This window comes from Xenopus tropicalis, chromosome 8 (genome assembly GCF_000004195.4).
Source record: "Xenopus tropicalis strain Nigerian chromosome 8, UCB_Xtro_10.0, whole genome shotgun sequence".
Classification (NCBI taxonomy): Eukaryota; Metazoa; Chordata; class Amphibia; order Anura; family Pipidae; genus Xenopus; species Xenopus tropicalis.
This window is the reverse complement of record NC_030684.2, coordinates 36,148,593-36,164,871: the sequence shown is the minus strand read 5'-3', so window position 1 is coordinate 36,164,871 and position 16,279 is coordinate 36,148,593. Positions and strand designations below refer to the sequence as shown.

At 52.4% G+C, this 16,279-nt stretch overlaps 1 long non-coding RNA gene across 1 annotated transcript; it reads left to right on the top strand.

Moving 5' to 3' along the window:
• The first annotated feature begins 3,816 nt into the window (after positions 1–3,816).
• Positions 3,817–14,691, top strand: LOC116406556. The gene is made up of 2 exons (XR_004219563.1): positions 3,817–3,972; positions 14,016–14,691. It is a non-coding gene; the product is annotated as an uncharacterized LOC116406556 (long non-coding RNA).
• The last annotated feature ends 1,588 nt before the right edge of the window (positions 14,692–16,279 follow it).

Genomic DNA, 16,279 nt, shown 5'->3' with positions numbered 1-16,279 from the left:
GGTTTGGCCATCAAGGTCTCCCCCAGGGGACTTTCAGGCATGGCAGGGGTAAGCCAGATATGGCCATCTAGGTCTCCCGCAGGGGACTTTGATGCACACTGGGGAATAGAAGCACAGAGGCTCCCTGCATGAGACTATCTTATGCGTAAGGGGGGAAAGGCTAGAATGGAAGCTAAGAGGACCCCAGCATGGGACTTCGCGGCGCTTAAGTGGGGAGAGCCTGGTATGGCTGCCCAGAGACCCCTCGCATGGGACTTCCAAATATGTCAGGAGGAAAAGGCAGTATGGATGCCAAGAAGCCCCCCTGCATTAGATTTCCAGATGTGTAAGGAGGGAATGGCTTCCCTCATGAGAATTCCATGCACGTTAGGGGAAAGTGGAGTATGGATGCCCAGAAAGCCCCTGCATGAGACTTCCAGACTTGTCATAGGAGAAACCCATTCTGGACACCTATGGATTCTCGAAAAAGACCTCCAGGCATGTAACGGGGGAAAGCCAAATAAGGACAGAGACTCCCCACATTGGATTTCCAGATGCATCAGGGAGAAATCCTTGTATGAATGCCCAGAGGCTCCCCAGATGTGACTTCCAGACGCAACTGTGTGTGGTTGCTCCTAGGCACCGGCAAGGTACTTCCAAAGAGCCACCTCAGCCGTGGCTCTAGCACCGGCCAGCCCCTGAAAGAATTCCTTTCCCACCCTGTGACCTCTCACGTGTTCCCTTTCAATCGCCATGGTCGATAGAGGCGCTCCATTTGTTAGAATCTACCCACGCTGACGTACGAATTATTACATGACTATTGAGTAACATCCATGGTGATGCCTATCTTATACCGATGGCAGTTCCAAGACCTTAGGAAAGAGGTGAGGTATACCAGCCTCTTGGGCCCCCTGCACGGCACCCTAATGCTGTGTATTATAGGTTTGGACGGGTACCTCTCCCACCCCTTGACATTCATCAGTCCTCTCTCCATCACCATGGTCCATGGAGGCTCTCTGAAATGGAGCTTCTATCCATGCTGACGTACAAGTCGTTACATGATGATTGAGTAACAACTTGCGCAAACCATTGTCCATTGAGGCTGAGACATCCATGGTGACGGCCACTATGGAAGTCCCTATGAGAACAGATTTGTAGGTTTTATACCGATGGCAGTTCCACGACCTTAGGAAAGAGGTGAGGTATACCAGCCTCTTGGGCCCCCTGCACGACACCCTAATGTTGTGTATTATAGGTATGTGCTGGCAGAATGGAGGACGGGCACCATGCTTCATGAAGGTCTCCAATGTGCAATAAAGAATAATAGGTTATGCCCGCCGTCTCTACTCCTGGGTTGCCAAGGCATTAGGGGGTGAAAAGCTCCGTTCTTGTGAACTTAGGTCCCCCACATAAAACTTCCAGGTGCGTTAGGGGAGAAAGCCGGGTATGGACGCAAAGAGGGCCTCCACAAAGGACTTCAAAACACTTTATGGGGGAAAGCCAGGTATGGCTGCGAAGAGCCACACCCTACCTCACATGGGACTTCCAGGCACTTCATGGGGAAAACCAGGTATAGACGCCCAGAGTCTCCACGCACGGGACTTCCAAATGTGTCAGGGGGGAAAACCCGGTATGGACGCCCAGAGGCCCACCCCCGCATTAGATTTTCAGATGCATAAGGGGAGGAAAGGCTAGAAAGGATGCTCAGAGGGCCCCCGCATGGGACTTCCAGACACGTAAGGGGGAATGGCGTGTATGGATGACCAGAGACTTCCCTCATGAGACTTCAAGGCGCGTTGGGTTAAAGCTGAGTATGGAAGCCCTGAGTGCTGCTGCAAAAGACTTCCAGATGTTTCATGGGGGAAAACCATTTATGGACACCTAGGGGCTCCCCACACAAGACATCCAGGGGGGAAAGCCAGGAATGGATGACCAGAGGCTCCCTGCATTGGACTACCAGACTTGTCAGGGGAGAAACTTTTCTATGGATGCCCAGAGGCTCCCCACGTGATTTCTAGACGCGACTGTTAATACCATGTATGGTACTTCCAAAAGAGCCACCTCAGGCGTGGATCTAGCACCGGGCAGCCCTTCAAAGAACTCCTCTCCCACCCCTTGACACTCATCAGTCCTCTCTCCATCACCATGGTCCATGGAGGCTCTCTGAAATGGAGCTTCTATCCATGCTGATGTACAAGTTGTTACATGATCATTGAGTAACAACTTGCGCAAACCATTGTCCATTGAGGCTGAGACATCCATGGTGACGGCCACTATGGAAGTCCCGATGAGAACGGATTTGCAGGTCACATACCGAAGGCAGTTCCACAACCTTGGGGAAGAGGTGAGGTATACCAGCCTCTTGGGCCCCCCGCACAACACTCTAATGCTACGTATTTCAGGCATGTCCCGGCAGATCAACAAGAGAGGGTTGACACTTAGTGCAAAATTCATATAATTACGAAAACTGTTTACTTTGGTCAACAAATGCGAACTATGCGTATGAGGTCAACAAGTCGGAGGCCTCCCTGTGATCGTGTCACATTCCCCATGATCGATTTGGCATATTGTGCCCAGGAGTGGAGGGTCCCCTGCTGGTTAACTCCCTGGTGGGTTGGCTGCATAATGGCAGGATGGTTTCTCCTTCATTGTCCCTGACGCACTTCCAGCCCAAGCATCCGTGGGTTGTTCCAAGAACACCCTCTTTTACCAGTAGAGGTATGTTGGCACCCTTCATTGTGTGAGTTTACCCTGCACAGTCTGTTTCCACCATGGTTAGGTGCCTAAAGCTACCTGGCCCTATCAAAGAGCCCTTGTCGTCCTCTGGCTTATGCTCTTCTCTTGTGGCCTGGTTGAGCACAATGCTTCGCCTGGAACACTGAGTCCTGGCTTCCGCCTCCTGGCAAGACTCTGGGACCTTCTCTGCCCTTTCTAGGGGAGCTGTTGTAAGTGCCCCATCTTGAACAACAGGTGTTTGAAGATGGTCAGATACCGTTGTAGTTCTGGCAATAAATGATGCCCACTGCCGATCTGGCAGCATTGATGCCATGAAGTGCCGAGCAGCAGGGAGTATGGTTGCAAAGCTGTGACTGATGGAAGGGCACCACCAGGAGTGGAGTCTTTGACTTAATTTGACACCACACGGGAAACCTCACCCTGACATGGATGAGGAAATCCCAGTAAGTGTGTCATAACTCACGTTGAAGTTCTCCCTGCCCTTTGTATACAACCGCCCGTTGTTTCCACCAATTGTAGGGTTTGTGGGCTCCTTTGTAAGGCTCAGTTGAATTTAGTTATGGCCCTGGCTGAGTGCTTATGAGACCCACAAATGTGGCTACCTAAGGGAAGTATGCCTCTTTATGAGCATACCCTTGAGTCTGGGTGGGCCTCCCATCCTTTCTTGGGGATACTGCCTTAGCTCCATGAGGAAAACCCAAGATGGTGTGGGGTGAGAAAGGTGAGGAGGGAGTGAGCATGCTCCATGACTCACTTTCTGGCCCCTGCCACAGGCCAACCTGGGTGCCTAGCTGGGGAGGGGGAAAGGGAAGGCGGTGCACTTGTGCCCACCCCTCTTAACCACCCCCTTGGGTGGCTTCAAGACTCTTCCTGCTGTATGGGACGCTAACGTATGTGGTAGGAGGATGTGCCAGGTCAGGCCGGCCACTGGCTGTCATCCTTTCTTGCACAACTGGCTGACCACTGTAGTGCTGAGCGCCCAAGTGTAGGGCCCATAACGTAGTCTGCTGACGATGTGAGAGACGCCAAAAGGGGTTTCCATATATCAATCATCACTGCTGGGTTCCTCACTGGTTTGTGGTGCAGCTTGGGGGCTGTCACAGGGAGCCTGTTTCCCTTTGTCCCCCGAAGGCCAGACTGCTGACCATCCCTTCCCTTGTCCCCTTCCTCCTTCCAGGAGAGTTGGATGATATGTTTGGTAAAGGCCTGTTTTGGTTTGGGTGTTTGTGGACCTTTCACAGTTGCCATTCATGGCAGGTGCTAGCGTGAGACTACCAGATGCATATGGGGGAAAAGCCGGGTAGGGGATGGCCAGAGAAACACCAACATTAGACTTTCAGGACGAGTAAGGGGGGAAAGGCTAGAATGGATGCTCAGAGGCTCCCACATGGGACTACCAGTTGCGTCAGGTGGGAGAAGGCTAAAATATGATGCAAAGGCCCCCATTAGAATTCCAGACAGGGAGAAGCCAGGTATGGACGCACAGAGGCTCTCCTCATGAGACTTCCATAAGTCTCAGGGGGGAAGACTGGTATAGCTGTCCAGGTACGTCAGGGGGCAAAAGCCTGGTATGGCCATCCAGGTCTCCTGCAGGGGAATTCCAGGCACGCCGGGGGGAAAAGCCGGGTATGGCCATCCAGGTCTCCCACATGGGACTTCCAGGTGTGCCAGGGAAAGCCGAGATATGGCCATCCAGGTCTCTCACAGGCACGCTGGGTATGGAAGCACAGAGAATCCCCGCATGAGACTATCAGCCACGTAAGGGGGAAATGCTAGAATGGAAGCTAAGAGGGTCCCGTATGAGACTTCCAGACCTGGAAAGCCAGGTATGGATGCACAGAGGCTTCCCACATGAGACTTCCAAATGCGTAAGGGGGGAAAAGCTAAAATGGAAAACTATGAGGGCCCCATATAGGACTTCCAAGACACGAGGGGGAAAAGGATTGGCATGGAAGTAAGAGGGCCCTATATGGGACCTCCAGACACGTAAGGGGGAAAAGGATTGCATGGAAGCTAAGAGGGCCCCTATATGGGACTTCAGACACGTAAGGGAAGAAGCCGGGTATGGACGCCAGAAGGCTCCCCGCATGGGACTTCCAGACGCGTCAGGGGAAAAGCTGGGTATGGATGCACAGAGGCTCTCCACATGAAACTTCCACACACCTCAGGGGGAAAGCAGGGTATGGACAGGAAAAGCCGGGTATGGATTCCCAGAGGGCCCCCATGCGACTTCCAGACATGTTATGGGGGAAAGCGAGTATTGATGCAAGAGGCCCCCTGCACGAGACTTCCAGATCCAACAGGAGGAAAACCAAGTATGGATGCCCAAGGCTCCCGCATAGGACTAACGCATAGCTTAGGGCTGAAAGCAGGGTATGGACACCCAGAGGTTTCCAGCATGGGACTACCGACATGTAAGGGGGAAAGCCAGTATGGATGGCCAGAGAGCCCCCCATGAGAATTCCAAATGCGACAGGGGGAAGTCATGTATGGATGCAAAAAGGCTCCCGGCATGAGACTCAGGGTGGAAAGCAGGGTATGGATGACGCAGTAGGCTCCCCACATACAGTAGGACTTCCAGATGTGTCAGTTGGGAAAGGTTAGAATGGATGCTCAGAGCCTCCCCGTATGGGCCTTCCAGAGCATACAGGGGGAAAGCAGGGTATGGAGTCCAAAGGCTCCTTGCATAGTACTTCCATAGCCTCAGGGGAAAGCGAAGTATGGACCCCATAAGCTCCTGTAGGGGACTTCCAGGCATGCCGGGGGGCAAAGCCTAGTTGGCTCCAAGGTCTTTTGCAGGGGACTTCTAGGTGCAACAGGGGGATGACTGGGAATGGCCACCCAGGTCTCCTGCAGGGGACTTCCAGGCGCAACAGGGGGCAAAGCCGGGTTTGGCCATCAAGGTCTCCCCAGGGGACTTTCAGGCATGGCAGGGGTAAGCCAGATATGGCCATCAGGTCTCCCGCAGGGGACTTTGATGCGCACTGGGGAATAGAAGCACAGAGGCTCCCTGCATGAGACTATCTTATGCGTAAGGGGGGAAAGGCTAGAATGGAAGCTAAGAGGACCCAGCATGGGACTTCGCGCGTTAAGTGGGGAGAGCCGGGTATGGCTGCCCAGAGACCCCTCGCATGGGACTTCCAAATATGTCAGGAGGAAAAGCGGTATGGATGCACAGAGGCCCCCCTGCATTAGATTTCCAGATGTGTAAGGAGGGAATGGCTTCCCTCATGAGAATTCCATGCACGTTAGGGGAAAGTGGAGTATGGATGCCCAGAAAGCCCCTGCATGAGACTTCCAGACTTGTCATAGGAGAAACCCATTTGGACACCTAGTGGATTTCGAAAAAGACCTCCAGGCATGTAACGGGGGAAAGCCAAATATGGACAGAGACCCCCCACATTGGATTTCCAGATGCATCAGGGAGAAATCCTTTATGAATGCCCAGAGGCTCCCCAGATGTGACTTCCAGACGCAACTGTGTGTGGTTGCTCCTAGGCACCGGCAAGGTACTTCCAAAGAGCCACCTCAGCCGTGGCTCTAGCACCGGCCAGCCCTGAAAGAATTCCTTTCCCCCCTGTGACCTCTCACGTGTTCCCTTTCAATCGCCATGGTCGATAGAGGCGCTCATTTGTTAGAATCTACCCCGCTGACGTACGATTGTTACATAACTATTGAGTAACATCCATGGTGATGCCTATCTTATACCGATGGCAGTTCCAAGACCTTAGGAAAGAGGTGAGGTATACCAGCCTCTTGGGCCCCTGCAGGCACCCTAATGCTGTGTATTATAGGTTTGGACGGGTACCTCTCCCACCCCTTGACCTCATCAGTCCTCTCTCCATCACCATGGTCCATGGAGGCTCTCTGAAATGGAGCTTCTATCCATGCTGACGTACAAGTCGTTACATGATGATTGAGTAACAACTTGCGCAAACCATTGTCCATTGAGTGTGAGACATCCATGGTGACGGCCACTATGGAAGTCCTATGAGAACAGATTTGTAGGTTTTATACCGATGGCAGTTCCACGACCTTAGGAAAGAGGTGAGGTATACCAGCCTCTTGGGCCCCCTGCACGACACCCTAATGTTGTGTATTATAGGTATGTGCTGGCAGAATGGAGGACGGGCACCATGCTTCATGAAGGTCTCCAATGTGCAATAAAGAATAATAGGTTATGCCGCCGTCTCTACTCCTGGGTGCCAAGGCATTAGGGGGTGAAAAGCTCCGTTCTTGTGAACTTAGGTCCCCCCATAAAACTTCCAGGTGCGTTAGGGAGAAAGCCGGGTATGGACGCAAAGAGGGCCTCCAAAAGGACTTCAAAACACTTTATGGGGAAACTGAAAACCTGCCTCCTGAACCTAGAAATGAGAGCTCACAAAAAGTGAAAAAAAAAATGACTCCACCGACACCACTAATGGCACAACATTACCTTTCTTTTTTTATTCTTTTTATTTGTGTGCTCATAAAGCCTCTTGTATAAGAGAAAATCGGGTATATTTTATTGCTCAAACAGGAGTACAATGCAGTATGGTAAGAAAATAACAGAACTGTAAGTAAGGGGGTGGCTAACCTTTAAGGTAACATTTATAAAATTCGGATTTGTGTAGTTTTCAAGGTTCTACCACAACCAAACTCACTGAATTACCAATGGAATGATAATTATCCGAGGAAACAGCAGTTTACATAAATTAGAATTATCTTTGTAAGTTCAGTATAGCATTAGTAATGCTTTGCCCTGCTTTACATTAAAACAAGTAGTTAGATATTACTAATGCTATACCACTTTCAGCCCAAAGAAGGCGCTATAGTTCCATCAAATGATAGTGTCACAGGATCAACTCAAAGCTCATAGTATATTGCCATACTGGTACCAGCAATACGAGCACATATTATAACAAACACTCATTAATAAATAGGGATGCAACGAAGCCACTTTTTTGGATTCGCCTGAACCCTTGAATGTGTCTCAATGAATTAAGCAGAATTCTAATTAGCCTATGCTAATTAGGATTGGGAGGGTGAAAAAAAAAATTCATTCAGTGTTCACATGACAAAAGTCACGTGATTTTCTGGATTTAGTTTGGCCGAATCCTGCTGAAATGAGGCTAATTAGGCTAAAAAGCGTCGTAATCAAAAGTCATTTTAGGGCTATTGGAAAAACAATGCAATTCTTACCACTGTATGTGCCCTTGCCCTAGCTACACCTTCCAGGCACAACAGGCGGCAAAGCCAGGTATGGCCATCCAGGTCTCCTGCAGGGGACTTCCAGGCACGCCGGGCGACAAAGCCAGGTATGGCCATCCAAGTCTCCTGCAGGGGACTTCCAGGCACAACAGGGGGCAAAGCCAGGTATGGCCATCCAGGTCTCCTGCAGGGGACTTCCAGGCACGCCGGGCGACAAAGCCAGGTATGGCCATCCAGGTCTCCTGCAGGGGACTTCCAGGCACGCCGGGGGGCAAAGCCAGGTATGGCAATCCAGGACTCCTGTAGGGGACATCCAGGAAGCACAGAGACTCCCCGCATAAGACTATCAGAGGCTTCAGGGGGAAAGCCAGGTATGGATACCCAAAGGCTCCCTGCATAGGACTTCCATATACATTAGGGGGGAAAGCCGGGTATGGATGCCCAGAGGCTCCCCTCATGAGACTTCCACATGCCGCAGGGGGAACAGCCGGGTATGGATGCCAGATGCATAAGGGGGGAAAGCCAGGTATCGATGCCCACAAACTTTCCGCAGGAGACTTCCAGATGGGTCGGGGGGGAAGTTGGGTATGGATGCCCAAAGGCTCCCCGCATAGGACTTACAGATGCGTCAAAGGGGGAAGCCAAGTATGGCTACCCAGAGGCTCCCTTCATGAGACTTCCATACGCCTTGGGGGGGAGGCAAAGTATGGCTGCCCAGAGGCTCCCATTAGACTTCCAGACATGTAAAGGGGGAAAGCCAGGTATGGACGCAGAGAGGGTCCCCACATAAGACTACCATACACCTAGGGAGGAAAGCCTAAAATGGAAGCTAAGAGGACATACACATGGGACTTCAAAACACGTAAGGGGGAAATGCTAGGTTGGAAGCTAAGAGGACCCCAGCATGGGACTTCCAGACACGTAAGGGGAAAAAGCTAGAATGGAAGCTAAGGGGGCCCCTGTATTGGACTTCCAGACACATAGGGGAAAAATGCTAGAATGGAAGCTAAGAGGACCCCAGCATGGGACTTCCAGAAACGTAAGGGGAAAAGCCTAGAATGGAAGCTAAGGGGGCCCTGTATTGGACTTCCAGACACATAGGGGGAAAATGCTAGAATGGAAGCTAAGAGGACCCAGCATGGGACTTCCAGATATATAAGGGGATAAAGCCGGTGATGGACGCCCAGAGGCTCCCCGCATGAGAATTCCAGACGCTTCAGAGGGAAAGCCAGGTATGGATACCCAAAGGCTCCCTGCATAGGACTTCATATGCATTAGGGATGAAAGCCGGGTATGGACACCCAGAGGCTCCCCTCATAGACTTCCTCATGCGTTGGGGGGAAAGACGGTATGGATTCCTAAGAAGCTCCCCTCATAAGACTTCCATATGCACAGGGGGGAAAGCGGGGTATCCCCCGCATATGGATGACCAAAGTCTCCCTAGATAGGGCTTACAGATGCGTCAAGGGGGTAAGCCAGGTATGGATGCCCAGAAGACTCCCATGAGACTTCCAGTCATGTAAGGGGGAAAGGCTAGAATGCAAGCTAAGAGGGCCCCCATATGGCTAGAATGGAAACTAAGGGGTCCCCTGTATGGAACTTCCAGACAGGTGGGGGGGGCAAGCCGGTTATGGGCGCCCAGTGGCTCCCCACATGAGACTACCAGATGCATATGGGGGAAAAGCCGGGTAGGGATGGCCAGAGAAACACCACATTAGACTTTCAGACGAGTAAGGGGGGAAAGGCTAGAATGGATGCTCAGAGGCTCCCCACATGGGACTACCAGTTGCGTCAGGTGGGAGAAGGCTAAAATAGATGCAAAGGCCCCCCATTAGAATTCCAGACAGGGAGAAGCCAGGTATGGACGCACAGAGGCTCTCCTCATGAGACTTCCATAAGTCTCAGGGGGGAAGACTGGGTATAGCTGTCCAGGTACGTCAGGGGGCAAAGCCTGGTATGGCCATCCAGGTCTCCTGCAGGGGAATTCCAGGCACGCCGGGGGGCAAAGCCGGGTATGGCCATCCAGGTCTCCCACATGGGACTTCCAGGTGTGCCAGGGGAAAGCCGGATATGGCCATCCAGGTCTCTCACAGGCACGCTGGGGTATGGAAGCACAGAGAATCCCCGCATGAGACTATCAGCCACGTAAGGGGGGAAATGCTAGAATGGAAGCTAAGAGGGTCCCGTATGAGACTTCCAGACCTGGAAAGCCAGGTATGGATGCACAGAGGCTTCCCACATGAGACTTCCAAATGCGTAAGGGGGGAAAAGCTAAAATGGAAACTATGAGGGCTCCCATATAGGACTTCCAGACACGAGGGGGAAAAGGATTGCATGGAAGCTAAGAGGGCCCCTATATGGGACCTCCAGACACGTAAGGGGGAAAAGGATTGCATGGAAGCTAAGAGGGCCCCTATATGGGACCTTCAGACACGTAAGGGAAGAAAGCCGGGTATGGACGCCCAGAGGCTCCCCGCATGGGACTTCCAGACGCGTCAGGGGAAAAGCTGGGTATGGATGCACAGAGGCTCTCCACATGAAACTTCCACACACCTCAGGGGGAAAGCAGGGTATGGACAGGAAAGCGCGGGTATGGATTCCCAGAGGGCCCCCATGAGACTTCCAGACATGTTATGGGGGAAAGCCGAGTATTGATGCACAGAGGCTCCCTGCACGAGACTTCCAGATCCAACAGGAGGAAAACCAAGTATGGATGCCAAAGGCTCCCGCATAGGACTACCATAGGCTTAGGGCTGAAAGCAGGGTATGGACACCCAGAGGTTTCCAGCATGGGACTACCTGACATGTAAGGGGGAAAGCCAGTATGGATGGCCAGAGAGCCCCCCATGAGAATTCCAAATGCGACAGGGGGAAAGCCATGTATGGATGCAAAAAGGCTCCCGCATGAGACTCAGGGTGGAAAGCAGGGTATGGATGACCAGTGGCTCCCCACATACAGTAGGACTTCCAGATGTGTCAGTTGGGAAAGGTTAGAATGGATGCTCAGAGCCTCCCCGTATGGGCCTTCCAGACGCATACAGGGGGAAAGCAGGGTATGGACGTCCAAAGGCTCCCTGCATAGTACTTCCATACGCCTCAGGGGGGAAAGCGAAGTATGGACCCCCATAAGCTCCTGTAGGGGACTTCCAGGCATGCCGGGGGGCAAAGCCTAGTATGGCTGCCAAGGTCTTTTGCAGGGGACTTCTAGGTGCAACAGGGGGATGACTGGGAATGGCCACCCAGGTCTCCTGCAGGGGACTTCCAGGCGCAACAGGGGGCAAAGCCGGGTTTGGCCATCAAAGGTCTCCCCCAGGGGACTTTCAGGCATGGCAGGGGTAAGCCACATATGGCCATCCAGGTCTCCCGCAGGGACTTTGATGCGCACTGGGGAATAGAAGCACAGAGGCTCCCTGCATGAGACTATCTTATGCGTAAGGGGGGAAAGGCTAGAATGGAAGCTAAGAGGACCCCAGCATGGGACTTCGCGGCGCTTAAGTGGGGAGAGCCGGGTATGGCTGCCCAGAGACCCCTCGCATGGGACTTCCAAATATGTCAGGAGGAAAAGGCAGTATGGATGCCAAGAGGCCCCCCTGCATTAGATTTCCAGATGTGTAAGGAGGGAATGGCTTCCCTCATGAGAATTCCATGCACGTTAGGGGAAAGTGGAGTATGGATGCCCAGAAAGCCCCTGCATGAGACTTCCAGACTTGTCATAGGAGAAACCCATTCTGGACACCTATGGATTCTCGAAAAAGACCTCCAGGCATGTAACGGGGGAAAGCCAAATATGGACAGAGACTCCCCACATTGGATTTCCAGATGCATCAGGGAGAAATCCTTGTATGAATGCCCAGAGGCTCCCCAGATGTGACTTCCAGACGCAACTGTGTGTGGTTGCTCCTAGGCACCGGCAAGGTACTTCCAAAGAGCCACCTCAGCCGTGGCTCTAGCACCGGCCAGCCCCTGAAAGAATTCCTTTCCCACCCTGTGACCCTCTCACGTGTTCCCTTTCAATCGCCATGGTCGATAGAGGCGCTCCATTTGTTAGAATCTACCCACGCTGACGTACGAATTGTTACATGACTATTGAGTAACATCCATGGTGATGCCTATCTTATACCGATGGCAGTTCCAAGACCTTAGGAAAGAGGTGAGGTATACCAGCCTCTTGGGCCCCCTGCACGGCACCCTAATGCTGTGTATTATAGGTTTGGACGGGTACCTCTCCCACCCCTTGACACTCATCAGTCCTCTCTCCATCACCATGGTCCATGGAGGCTCTCTGAAATGGAGCTTCTATCCATGCTGATGTACAAGTTGTTACATGATCATTGAGTAACAACTTGCGCAAACCATTGTCCATTGAGGCTGAGACATCCATGGTGACGGCCACTATGGAAGTCCCGATGAGAACGGATTTGCAGGTCACATACCGAAGGCAGTTCCACAACCTTGGGGAAGAGGTGAGGTATACCAGCCTCTTGGGCCCCCCGCACAACACTCTAATGCTACGTATTTCAGGCATGTCCCGGCAGATCAACAAGAGAGGGTTGACACTTAGTGCAAAATTCATATAATTACGAAAACTGTTTACTTTGGTCAACAAATGCGAACTATGCGTATGAGGTCAACAAGTCGGAGGCCTCCCTGTGATCGTGTCACATTCCCCATGATCGATTTGGCATATTGTGCCCAGGAGTGGAGGGTCCCCTGCTGGTTAACTCCCTGGTGGGTTGGCTGCATAATGGCAGGATGGTTTCTCCTTCATTGTCCCTGACGCACTTCCAGCCCAAGCATCCGTGGGTTGTTCCAAGAACACCCTCTTTTACCAGTAGAGGTATGTTGGCACCCTTCATTGTGTGAGTTTACCCTGCACAGTCTGTTTCCACCATGGTTAGGTGCCTAAAGCTACCTGGCCCTATCAAAGAGCCCTTGTCGTCCTCTGGCTTATGCTCTTCTCTTGTGGCCTGGTTGAGCACAATGCTTCGCCTGGAACACTGAGTCCTGGCTTCCGCCTCCTGGCAAGACTCTGGGACCTTCTCTGCCCCTTTCTAGGGGAGCTGTTGTAAGTGCCCCATCTTGAACAACAGGTGTTTGAAGATGGTCAGATACCGTTGTAGTTCTGGCAATAAATGATGCCCACTGCCGAACTGGCAGCATTGATGCCATGAAGTGCCGAGCAGCAGGGAGTATGGTTGCAAAGCTGTGACTGATGGAAGGGCACCACCAGGAGTGGAGTCTTTGACTTAATTTGACACCACACGGGAAACCTCACCCTGACATGGATGAGGAAATCCCAGTAAGTGTGTCATAACTCACGTTGAAGTTCTCCCTGCCCTTTGTATACACCGCCCGTTGTTTCCACCAATTGTAGGGTTTGTGGGCTCCTTTGTAAGGCTCAGTTGAATTTAGTTATGGCCCTGGCTGAGTGCTTATGAGACCCACAAATGTGGCTACCTAAGGGAAGTATGCCTCTTTATGAGCATACCCTTGAGTCTGGGTGGGCCTCCCATCCTTTCTTGGGGATACTGCCTTAGCTCCATGAGGAAAACCCAAGATGGTGTGGGGTGAGAAAGGTGAGGAGGGAGTGAGCATGCTCCATGACTCCACTTTCTGGCCCCTGCCACAGGCCAACCTGGGTGCCTAGCTGGGGAGGGGGAAAGGGAAGGCGGTGCACTTGTGCCCACCCCTCTTAACCACCCCCTTGGGTGGCTTCAAGACTCTTCCTGCTGTATGGGACGCTAACGTATGTGGTAGGAGGATGTGCCAGGTCAGGCCGGCCACTGGCTGTCATCCTTTCTTGCACAACTGGCTGACCACTGTAGTGCTGAGCGCCCAAGTGTAGGGCCCATAACGTAGTCTGCTGACGATGTGAGAGACGCCAAAAGGGGTTTCCATATATCAATCATCACTGCTGGTTCCTCACTGGTTTGTGGTGCAGCTGGGGCTGTCACAGGGAGCCTGTTTCCCTTTGTCCCCCGAAGGCCAGACTGCTGACCATCCCTTCCCTTGTCCCCTTCCTCCTTCCAGGAGAGTTGGATGATATGTTTGGTAAAGGCCTGTTTTGGTTTGGGTGTTTGTGGACCTTTCACAGTTGCCATTCATGGCAGGTGCTAGCCACACTGTGGGGAAGGGCATGTGAAGTTTTGGAATCTGTACCAAGGAGCCTGCCGTGCGCGAGTTAGAGGGAACATTAAACCCTACGGCATGATGGCTGGGATGTCCTGGCTTGTGGTGGGAACCTGCTGCACCCTTCCAATAGGGTTTCTCAGTGGGTGCACCACCAGCCTGTCTCCCCTGCTCTGTGGGGGAGGTGGAGCATGAGCGCACGTGATGGACCCTGAAGGATGGTGAAGCATTGTAGGGCCGGGGCATGCTTGTGGAAACAGTATTTCTGGAAGGTTGTAGTGTGGCCTTGAATAAGATGTGCCCCTTCATGTGGTGGGTGCTGGCGTCTAGAGACAAAATGAATAAGAACTGGAATGTGATCGAAAGAGGGCGGCTTAACTTGTGTGTGCACCAAATGTTTGTGGGGAACCTCATGTGTATATGACCTGATTCCGTGGTAACGTTTTGTGAGCAACTATCTTGCAGTGATCAATAAATGTCATGCCTTGAGACAAGCGCTTACTTAACGTGCGAAGGGTGGGTTCCCTCTGGCTGTGTTTCCTGTCCTCCCTAGACCTCTCTTTCCGCGGGGGGAGGGAAGGGGAGGCAGGTTCCTGTTGGAGGGTTGTCCCACCCCCAGTGTGGTGAATGATGATTGATCCTTCTCTGACACCTACTGGAAAACTCCTTAAGGGGGGCTGAAGGCACCTTCACCCCGGTTCCCCTTTGTAGATAGGTACAACTTGCAGGGACTTGAATTGGTTTGGAAGAGATGTCATAAGCTCAGGGTAAAGAACCATTGCCATCTCAGGAGCTGCAAACTACAGTGTATGAGGGGGGCAGCATGAGCAAAGAGGGTCCATGATCTGATGGGACCACTTCGGGACAGCTCACCACGATGACAGGCGTGCGGTTCACCGACTGAGTAGTAACTACTTGATTGTCCAAAGTGCATGAAGCCAACAGCAAAGAGAGCCTCGCTGTGTACTAGGCGTTATCCCCTGGGTCTAGGCAAGGCTCCCTTGTGAGGAATCCATACAGCATGAGAGGCAAGTAGGCACTGCACAGTCGTGGTTCAACTTGCTCATCACCTCGGTGATAAGTCCTGGAAAGTAGGGCCTCGCCAAGCCATGGGTGCGAAAGGGGGCTTCCTTGCTGGTTCCTGGGCATAGGTGGGGGCTTAGGGTGGTCTCCCCGGGGCTTATTGGTCAGGCTGGATGTCGGAGGCCTCCTTGCAGCTTGGTGGTCGGTTCATTCAAACACTGAAACAGACAAGTAGTAGTTCCCTGACTGTGGAGTTGCTTCTTGGCTTTTCCCCTGTACACCTGGAAGTCCTCCACATTAGATGCCAAAATGTAAAGGCAGCAGACATCTACTATGGCTGCACACGCTGCAAGAGGGCTCAGTTTTAAAATTTGGCTACAGAGGGGCCAGGTGAGTCCGTGTGGAAAGCCGGGTATGGCCACCCACAACTTCTCACCAAGGTGACAGGCAAGTGACAGTCAGGAAACTTCTTGTCCCTTGCAGTGTTTGAATGAAGCGACCACCAAGCTGCAAGGAGGCTTCCGACATCCAGCCTGACCATTAAGCCCCGGGGAGACCACCCTAAGCCCCCACCTATGCCCAGGAACCAGCAAGGAAGCACCCTTTCGCACCCATAGCCTGGCGAGGCCCTACTTTCCAGGACTTCTCACCATGGTGACGGGCAACTTGAACCACGACTTTGCAGTGCCTACTTGCCTCTCATGCTGTGTGGATACCTCACAAGGGAGCCTTGCCTAGACCCAGGGGACAACTCCTAGTACACGGCGAGGCTCTCTTTGCTGTTGGCGTCATGCACTTTGAACGTTCAAGTAGTTACTGCTCAGTCAGTTAATCGCACGCCTGTCATCGTGGTGAGCTGCCCCGAAGTGGAGGGTCTCGTCAGATCATGGACCCTCCTTGCTCATGCTGCCCCCCTCATACACTGTAGCTTGCAGCTCCTGAGATGGCAATGGTTCTTTACTCTGTGGCTTAGGTCATCTCTTCCAAATTAATTCAAGTCCCTGCATGTTGTACCTATCTACAAAGGGGAACCGCGGTGAAGGCGCCTTAAGAGAGAAGGATCAGTCATCATGCACCACACTGGGGGTGGGACAACCCTCCAACAGGAACCTGCCTCCCCTTCCCTTTCCTCCATGGAAAGAGAGGTCTAGTGAGGACAGGAAACACAGCCAGAAGGAACCCAGCCTTTGCACGTCAAACAAGCGCTTGTCTCAAGGCATGA